General features: G+C 37.5%; 1 pseudogene; it reads right to left on the reverse strand.

Moving 5' to 3' along the window:
• Nucleotides 1-1,361: 1,361 nt before the first annotated feature.
• LOC148777534 (olfactory receptor 10AG1-like) lies at nt 1,362-9,278 on the reverse strand (annotated as a pseudogene).
• Nucleotides 9,279-9,673: the final 395 nt, after the last annotated feature.

Raw genomic sequence — 9,673 nt, forward strand, 5'->3', positions numbered from 1 at the left:
CCAAATCATCTCTTAATGTTGCTGAATTTGAGGATGGAATTGGGAAGATGGGCATTAATAATCCTAGTAAAATATGTTCACTTTCCTTGATTATATCAGTCAATGATTTAAAATTTTCAACACTAAAGGAGGGGATAAAGACATGGAAAGTGAGTCCAGACACACTAATGTAATGCAATTGTATGGACTGTGGGTAATTCTGAAAACAACTTCTAAAACTTTTCTTCACCTTTATGTCCATATATATTTTCTTTTAAAAATTCAAATTGACATAGATTTAGCAGTTAGAATGCAGTTATGTAATGGATGAAATAATGCAAAGCAAATTATTTTGGATCAAATTTGCTAAGTAGAATATGCAAATATGTCCAAAGTAAACCAGTTAAGATGAGTAGGAAGGTACTGTTTTAACATGCACTTAGGAAGAGAACAAAGTCTATGAATGCTATTTTTTTGGTTTTATGATTGGAGTAATTTCATGTGAGTTTATAGTAGATAAGCAAATATGCTCCCAATACTATTAGCTCTCTGAAAAATCTAGATATTTTTTGCTAGCAGTAGGATGTTGGCACTAGCAATATTCATTTACCCATTCACTCATTCAATCCCTCCTTCAAACATCCAGTTTTCAACTGCTAGTGGTCATTTTCTGTGCTATAGAATCAAAGAATGCCAACAAATACAAGTGTGGAGATACAGATAATTATTTAGATAAGTAAACATATATTTTCCAGTATATTTAAGCCAAAAAATGTAACTGATTCAATTCTGTTTTAATTTTTTTCATAGTAATTTGTAAATTACTATGTAATTCATGAGGAAGGATTATTCTTATGCATGGAGGATTGATGACTCATTTGTCTGGTATATATCCAAGCCCAGTAAATTGTGGATTTGTCTTTTAAAGTATTCATAAGTACACCTGAGAAAAGAAGTGGTGAGTCCTTTGGACTGCAAGGAGATCCAACCAGTCCATTCTAAAGGAGATGAGTCTTGGGTGTTCATTGGAAGGACTAATGCTAAAGCTGAAACTCCAATACTTTGGCCACTTCATGCGAAGAGTTGACTCACTGGAAAAGAGTCTGATGCTGGGGGGGATTGGGGGCAGGAGGAGAAGGGGATTACAGAGAATAAGATGGCTGGATGGCATCACAGACTCGATGGACGTGAATTTGAGTGAACTCCGGGAGTTGGTGATGGACAGGGAGGCCTGGCATGCTGTGATTCTTGGGGTCTCAAAGAGTCGGACACGACTAAGTGACTGAACTGAACTGAACTCCTTAAAAAGGGAAGATAGAAGCTGAAAATCTTTCTCTGTTAACTGTTTAGCAAGCAAAACATTTATAATTAAAATCACCAAATTATTTTTTGAGCAATAATTTTCTCAGAGCTGTAATCACATCCTTGCTCTGAAGGCTGTGTATCATGTGTTGAACATCGGAGTCACCATAGTGTAGAAAAGAGAGAACAGTTCGTCAGTTCCTGCAGAATGACTGGATTTTGGTCTTGAGTAGGTAATGTCAGCAGATCCGAAGAATAAAAGCACAACCATCAGGTGAGAAGAGCATGTGGAGAAGGCTTTAGCCTGTCCTCTGGCTGTTGGTGACCTCAGAATAGTGGAAATGATTTGGCTATAGGAGGCAAGGATCAACATAAAAGGTACAGCAACAAACAACAGAGCTGCTGCATAGACTGAGAGCTCATGTGCAAAAGTGTCTTCGCAAGCCAGCTTTAGAATGGGCGAAATGTCACAGGAGAAGTGGTTAATCTCGTTCGAATGACAGAAACACAGAAAGAAGATCTGGCACATTTGCCCTATCTTCACTGGGATTCCACTGACCCAGGAGCCCACAGCCAGCTGGAGGCATACCTTTGGGGTGATGGCCAGGGGTAGTGCAGAGGGTCACAGATGGCCACACAGTGGTTGTAGGCCATCACCACCAGGAGGAAACGCTCAGTGGCTCCAAGGATAAGGAAGAAGCACATTTGGGCAGCACAGTCCAGCACAGAAATGCTTCTGTCCTGAGTCCAAAGGTTCACCAGAATCCTAGGAGAGTAATGGACATGTAACAGATTTCCAAGGAGGGTAAATTTGCCAGGAAAAATACATGGGTTTGTGCAGTGCAGGGTCAAGCCTAGTTAGTATTATTATAAGACTGTTTCCAATAAAGATTATTATGTAAATAATGGAGAACACCCCAAAGAATAGCCCTTGAAGGTTTGGAAGTTCAGAAAACCCCAGGAGTACAAATTGTATCACTGTGGACATGTTGTCTTCTGCTTCTTCTCTTCATATTTCATCTGTGGTAATGATCCAATCAAAGATACTGTTATTCTGTTATTTCACTTTCTTTGGCTTTTGTTTCCTTATCTATATAAAAGATGGTACAACATTCATTTTTTCCAATTCCATTAGAAAACAAGCCTATAATTTCTAAGTGTCTAACAGTTTGTGAATTACATTTTTCATCATTATTAAATTAATTTGTAAGAAAAGTTATCCATTTAAACTTTATTTTCTGCCATGAATTATCACTTTTTCTGAAGATATGTGATTATAATTTTGCTCTTCATCTGAAAGCTCAAAAATGCAAAAATTTGAGTTAAATTCATTTACATAGTTATTTTGCTCTTTCAGCCTGTGTTTTTCTCTTCACCTCTCAATTCTGTGTTTAATTATTATCAATTGAAAGTTAATTTGATTGCATGGTGAAATACATTGTAAGTGACCTAAAATAGTTTTAGGGATGAATATAGTTCATCTTTAAAGTGTTGGTTTTCCTGTGGTATTTCCAAAGTCTTGTTTGGCACTGGCATTCTACATATTTCATTTTTTTCTTATAAATAAAATTGATGAGCTGACTATATAATATTATGGGATATTGCTAGTTTTCAAACATGTGTATTTCAGTGTAAAGTCCATAAATCAGTAGTGATAAGTTCTATTCAGATTTCTCCATTGAGAAAAAAGGAATTTTAAGCTATTCTTTTGGCCCAGGAACACTCCAGACGTAAGAGGCAAATATATCCAGGTTTATGTCCATGAAAGCAGTGCTAGCTAGAATGTTCACCTGTCACTTACTGACTGCATGAGACACCTTGCACAACTCATCTGTGAGATCTTCCTAAATTACCCACATCCTCAGCAATTCTTGTTTTATTGATGATCCCATTCAACTTATTCATTCTTTCTTTTTTGCATGTGTTTTTGTTAGTCATGTATGTGACTGAGATAGGTTGAGATTTCCCATCTTTTTTGCATTTTTCTTTGTATTTTAACTATATTGCTAGCTTTTTTTGGTGTTTCTGTAGATCTTTTTTGGCAATGCATAATATAATTTTTCCACTAAATGTGATTCATTAACTTCTAGAATACATTAAAGATGAATCAATTTGATTGCTTCTTTGGAATTTCCCCCAAGGTATAAGAACCCAGATACTCAGTCAGTAGAGCATCAGACTTTTAATCTGAGGGTCCAGGGTTCAAGTCCCTGTTCAGGCGGAGGTTATTTTGGGCTTCCCGATAGCTCAGCTGGTAAAGAATCTCTCTGCAATGCAGGAGACCCCGATTTGATCCTGGTTGGGAAGATGCCCTGGAGAAGGGAAAGGCTACCCACTCCAGTATTCTAGCCTGGAGAATTCCATGGACTGTATAGTCTGTGGGGTCACAAAGAGCCAGACACAACTAGAGACTTTCACTTCACTTCACTTCACTTACAAAGTATAAACATGGATTCCCACTGAAAAGGTAAATCTCTCCTTCCTCTCTTTCCTGTTAGAGATCAAGCATACTTTTCGTGGGGCGTGCATGTGTGTATATTTAGAAATTATACTCTTTTTACTCATTCTTGCAGAAGTAGTAAATTGCTTCATTGTTTTCAGCATGTTATACATGTATTTTTCATATTATGTGCTAACTTATTTAGCCATTCCCCGGTGGCTCAGATGTTAAAGAATCTGCCTACAGTGCAGGAGACCCCAGTTCGATCCCTGGGTTGGGAAGATCCTCTGGAGAAGGAAATGGCTACCCACTCCAGTATTCTGGCCTGGAGAATCCCACAGACAGAGGAGCCTGGTGGACTACAGTCCATGGGGTCACAAAGAGTCAGACACGACTGAGCGATTAACACTTTTGGTTAACTTATGAAAGCCAATAGAAAATAAGTCACTGAAAATAAGATGCACAACTAAATACATATTCTAAGGATATTAAGTGAGGACAAAAGTCAAGATTTCTGCTGCAAGGGGAACACATGTACACCCGGGGCAGATTCATGTCAATGTATGACAAAACCAACAAATATAATATTGTAAAATAACTAGCCTCCAATTAAATAAATACATAAATAAATAAAAATGTAGACAGACATGGTGTAGAACCAATAGTCCATACAAAAGCAAGAATACTGGGGTGGGTTGCCATTCCCTTCTCAGGGGATTTTCCCTACCCAGATGTCAAACCCAGATCTTCTGCATGGCAGGCAGATTCTTAATCATCTGAGCCATCTGGGAAGCCATACACTATTTATATATGTACTATCTACAATATCTTAAACTACACATTACAGTACTAAAGATATTCAAACTTTTTCCATTATCATACAATTTTGTCAATAAAAATGTCATTGGCAGAAATGCAAAAATGCTATGAATGAGTCTTTTAAATTGTCAGAAGCTAGTGGCTGACAGATGCATCATATATGAGTCTATGAAATCATGCCTCCTTTTTTCAATACCTTGTCCCAACACGGTTACCAAATTTTATTCACATACTTAAATCAATGTAGAGTGTAGTATTTGGATACTGATTAAAATTGCTTGCTGAATGAATCATCAGTCTTTTAGCAAGCAGCATGCACCTACATTTGATCGGTGCATCCATTTCCTGCAGAAAGTGCCATTTGTTTTATTCTTTTTATTGTATCTGCTGTTTATGTATGTAAGGTTTTCTCTCATTTTTTAATCCCCTTTGTAAATTATTCCTTGATGTTCAGGTAGGATAGTGCATTTGAAAAGCATACTGAAACTAAGATGCCAAAGAAAAGCCAGAAAAAGTAAGAAAGCAAAACTTAATATCAAGAATGGAGTGTTCCACATTTATTAAAATATTTTTGTCTCAACTTTTTATCTGTCAAATGGAAACTTTTTATGAATAGTAAATAGAATTGTCAGTATAAAACCATTTCTAAAGTAAGAAATATTATAATTATTCAAATTCTATACAAACTGTACTTATATTCTAAACTCAATCTCACGTTCAAAGATTTCCTCAAATCTTGTGACATATTTTTTGGTTTCTCTGACTTCTGAAAACTGTCAATGCTTCTCTTTATACAATTCAAAGAGAAAATCACTATATAATTCATCAAAATAGAGCCACTTTCGTTTTTGTTAAAATAATTCATGTTTATTTTTCTGGTATTTCCACTGAAATGACAATTTTCTTTGATGTAGGGATTATGATATCATGTAAATCAGGTATATCACAATGCATTTAGTACTGTTTAGAGCAAGTTTATGAAATCAATTTGAAATAGGAAATGAAAACCTAAAATTGGTGAATGCAGTCTGAAGCTTGCTTCCTTTAGGATAAAAAAGAAAACAGGCCAATATTACTTTAATATTTTCTCATTCATTTGCATAGAATTTAATTTTAACAAACAAATGATTCCCTTGGTATTGGATGAGAACACATTTTAATAACTCCTTTTACTGTCGTACAACTTAGTTAAATAATTTAAAAAATGTTTGTGATATATCCTGATTTAATACTACATGCAAACTACTTAAACATATGCTTACTATGTAGTAATCACTTAATAAATCTTAATACTTAAGATGACTGATGATAATGATAATAAGGTTGCAATCTTTGATATTTTGACCAAATATATTACAAGACATTTCCTGGTGGCTCAGTGGTAAAGAATCTGCCTGGAATGTAAGAGATGAGAGACGTGGGTTCAGTCCCTGGGGCAGAAAGATCTCCTACAGAAGGGCATGGCAATCCACTCCAGTACTCTTGCCTGGAGAATCCCAAGGACAGAGGAGACTGGTGGACCACAGTCCATAGGTTCCCAAAGAGTCAGACGACTGAAGCGACTGAGTGCACACATGCATATTACAAAGTACTCTGTGATTTCTCACTCGATAATATAATGATGAGAATCAGAAAAGTAAAAAGATCATTTGAATCAGGGTTTTCTAAATTAATTAGCAGTAAGAAGAAATAACTGAACTGAAGAAGAAAGGATCTATTTTTAATTCTTCTGAAATGAATGCATTTTTTGCTGATTCTAAATCTACATAGATATTTGTAAAGCTAAATTTGCTATTGGAAAAAATGATTCATGCTTACCTGTTTGAACTGAAGCTAAATGCAATGCTTACCTTTATAGATAGAGTTAAAAGAGAAAAAAGTGAGACTTTTTTGTTTTGGCAATTAGGCAATTTACATTTATTTGGAACAGAGGCTAACCACAGTCTATAATATATTCCTTGTCATAAAAATTAGTGCTCTTTAAATAGAAAATATTCTTTACCCTTCAGTTCAGTTCAGTTCAGACGTTCAGTCGTGTCCGACTCTGTGACCTGATGAATCACAGCACGCCAGGCCTCCCTGTCCACTACCAAATCCCATAGTTCACTCAAACTCATGTCCATCGAGTCGGTGATGCCATCCAGCCATCTCATTCTCTATCGTCCCCTTCTCCTCCTGCCCCCAATCCCTCCCAGCATCAGACTCTTTTCCAGTGAGTCAACTCTTCATATGAGGTGGCCAAAGTATTTCAGTTTCAGCTTTAGCATCAGTCCTTCCAATGAACACCCAGGACGAATCTCCTTTAGAATGGACTGGTTGGATCTCCTTGCAGTCCAAGAGACTCTCAAGAGTCTTCTCCAACACCACATTTCAAAAGCATCAATTCTTCGGCGATCAGCTTTCTTCACAGTCTAACTCTCACATCCACACATGACCACGGGAAAAACCATAGCCTTGACTAGACGGACCTTTGTTGGCAAGTAATTTCTCTGCTTTTTAATATGCTTTCTAAAGGAAATGGCAACCCACTCCAGTATTCTTGCCTGGAGAATACCAAGGACAGAGGAGCCTGTTGGGCTGCTGTCTATGGGGTCGCACAGAGTTGGACACGACTGATGCAACTTAGCAGCAGCAGCAGGTTGGTCATAACTTGGGATCAGCTTATTCCCCATGTCACTTCTTAATTAAACTAAACCTTTCTGTCTGACACTGGAGGAGTTTGGTACGACAACCAAAATCATATCTGTCCATATGATTCCTTAAAATTTTCGACCTCTTTTCCTGTATTTTGTGATTATTAAGAAATGGAAGTGTTGTAAAATCAGAAAATTATTATTACATATTACTGACTCTATAAAATAAAAATAAAGATGTTCTAAAAAAGATTTAAGTGAATAATGTCTTGAAGAGAATTGTCTTTGTCATTAAAAATTCAAAAGTAAGAAATCTATAAGACTTGGGACAATTAGATCATGTTCAACAAGAATTTTCCATCTCCACATTCACACTAAGCAGGTAAACCTCACCGTCTCCTAGACTACAGAAAGGGGAGTAAGGGGAAGGGGACACACACTCATTCCTTTTCAGTGTACATGCTGAAAGCAGGAGCCCAGTGGGCTACAGTCCAGAGTGTCGCACAGACAACTAAGCATGTACACATATAAGCAGGAATAAATAGACTTGTATAAAGAATAATGAAAAGAGAGTTAGAGCAACAAATTTTAGAAATATTTTGTCCAGGATTTGAGAGATATCACTATTGAAGGTTTATATGTTATGTAACTTTTCAAGTATTTGGTGGTCTTCCTCTTATTGATCTACATTTTTACTTAATATAAATGCAACATATCACAATCTATGAGATGGATCCAAAGCAGTAGTTAAATACAATATTATAGTACTGAACACTTAGAATATTAAAATAGCATCTTAAGTCAATAAATTAAATTTTCACCACAATAAATTCTAAAAGTCATAGTAAAATAAATCCAAATCAAACAGAAGGAACAAAAAACAAAAATAATAGAAATCACTCAGTTCAGTGCATTTCAGTCGCTCAGTTGTGTCCAACTCTTTGCGCCTCCATGAATAACAGCACACCAGGCCTCCCTGTTTATCACCGACTCCTAGAGTTCACTCAAACTCATGTCCATCGAGTCGGTGATGCTATCCAGCCATCTCATTCTCTGTCGTCCTCTTCTCTTCCTGCCCCCAATCCCTCCCAGCATCAGAGTCTTTTCCAGTGAGTCAACTCGTCGCATGAGGTGGCCAAAGGATTGGAATTTTAGCTTTAGCATCAATCCAATGAACACCCAGGAATGATCTCCCTTAGAATGGACAAGTTAGATATCCTTACAGTCAAGGGACTATCAAGAGTCCTCTCCAGCACCACAGTTCAAAAGCATCAATTCTTCGGCCATCAGCTTTCTTCACAGTCCAACTCTCACATCCAAACATGACCACTGGAAAAACCATAGCCTTGACTAGACTGACCTTGGTTGGCAAAGTAATGTCTCTGCTTTTTAATATGCTATCTAGGCTGGTCATAACTTTCCTTCCAAGGAATAAGCGTCTTTCAATTTCATGGCTGCAATCAGCATCCGCAGTGATTTTGGAGCCCCCCCCCCCCCAAATAAAGTCTGACACTGTTTCCACTGTTTCCCCATCTATTTCCTATGAAGTGATGGGACCAGATACCATGATCTTAGTTTTCTGAATGTTGAGCTTTAAGCCAACTTTTTCACTCTCCTCTTTCTCTTTCATCAAGAGGCTTTTTTAAGTTCCTCTTCACTTTCTGCCATAAGGGTGGTGTCATCTGCTTATCTGAGGTTATTGATATTTCTCCCTGCAATCTTGATTTCAGCTTGTGCTTCTTCCAGCCCAGTGTTCCTCATGATGTACTCTGCATATAAGATAAATAGGCAGGGTGACAGTATTCATTGTTGACATACTCCTTTTCCAATTTGGAACCAGTCTGTTGATCCATGACCAGTTCTAAGTGTTCCTTCCTGACCTGCATAGAGATATCTCATGAGGCAGGTAAGGTGGTCTGGTATTCCCATCTGTTTCAGAATGTTCCACAGTTTATTGTGATCCACAGAGTCAAAGGATTTGGCATAGTCGATGAAGCAGAAATAGATGTTTTTCTGTAACTCTCTTGCTTTCTCCATGATCCAGCAGATATTGGCAATTTGATTTCTGGTTCCTCTGCCTTTCTAAAACCAGCTTGAACATCTGGAAGTTCACGGTTCATGTATTGCTAAAGCCTGTCTTGGAGAATTTTGAGCATGACTTTACTAGCGTGTGAGATGAGTGCAATTGTGCGGTAGTTTGAGCATTCTTTGGCATTGCCTTCCTTTGGGATGGGGATGAAGACTGACCTTTTCCAGTCCTGTGGCCACTGCTGAGTTTTCCAAATTTGCTTGCATATTGAGTGCAGCACTTTCACAGCATCATCTTTCAGGACTTGAAATAGTTCAACTGGAATTCCATCACCTCCACTAGCTTTGTTCGTCATGACGCTCTCTAAGGCCCACTTGACTTCACATTCCAAGATGTCTGGTTCCAGGTGAGTGATTACACCATCGTGATTCTCTTCGTCATGAAGATCTTTTTTGTACAGTACTTCTGTGT

The sequence above is a fragment of the Moschus berezovskii genome, chromosome 6, assembly GCF_049115385.1.
Source record: "Moschus berezovskii isolate FMDL1 chromosome 6, NW_MosBer_1.0, whole genome shotgun sequence".
In the NCBI taxonomy this organism is placed as follows: Eukaryota; Metazoa; Chordata; class Mammalia; order Artiodactyla; family Moschidae; genus Moschus; species Moschus berezovskii.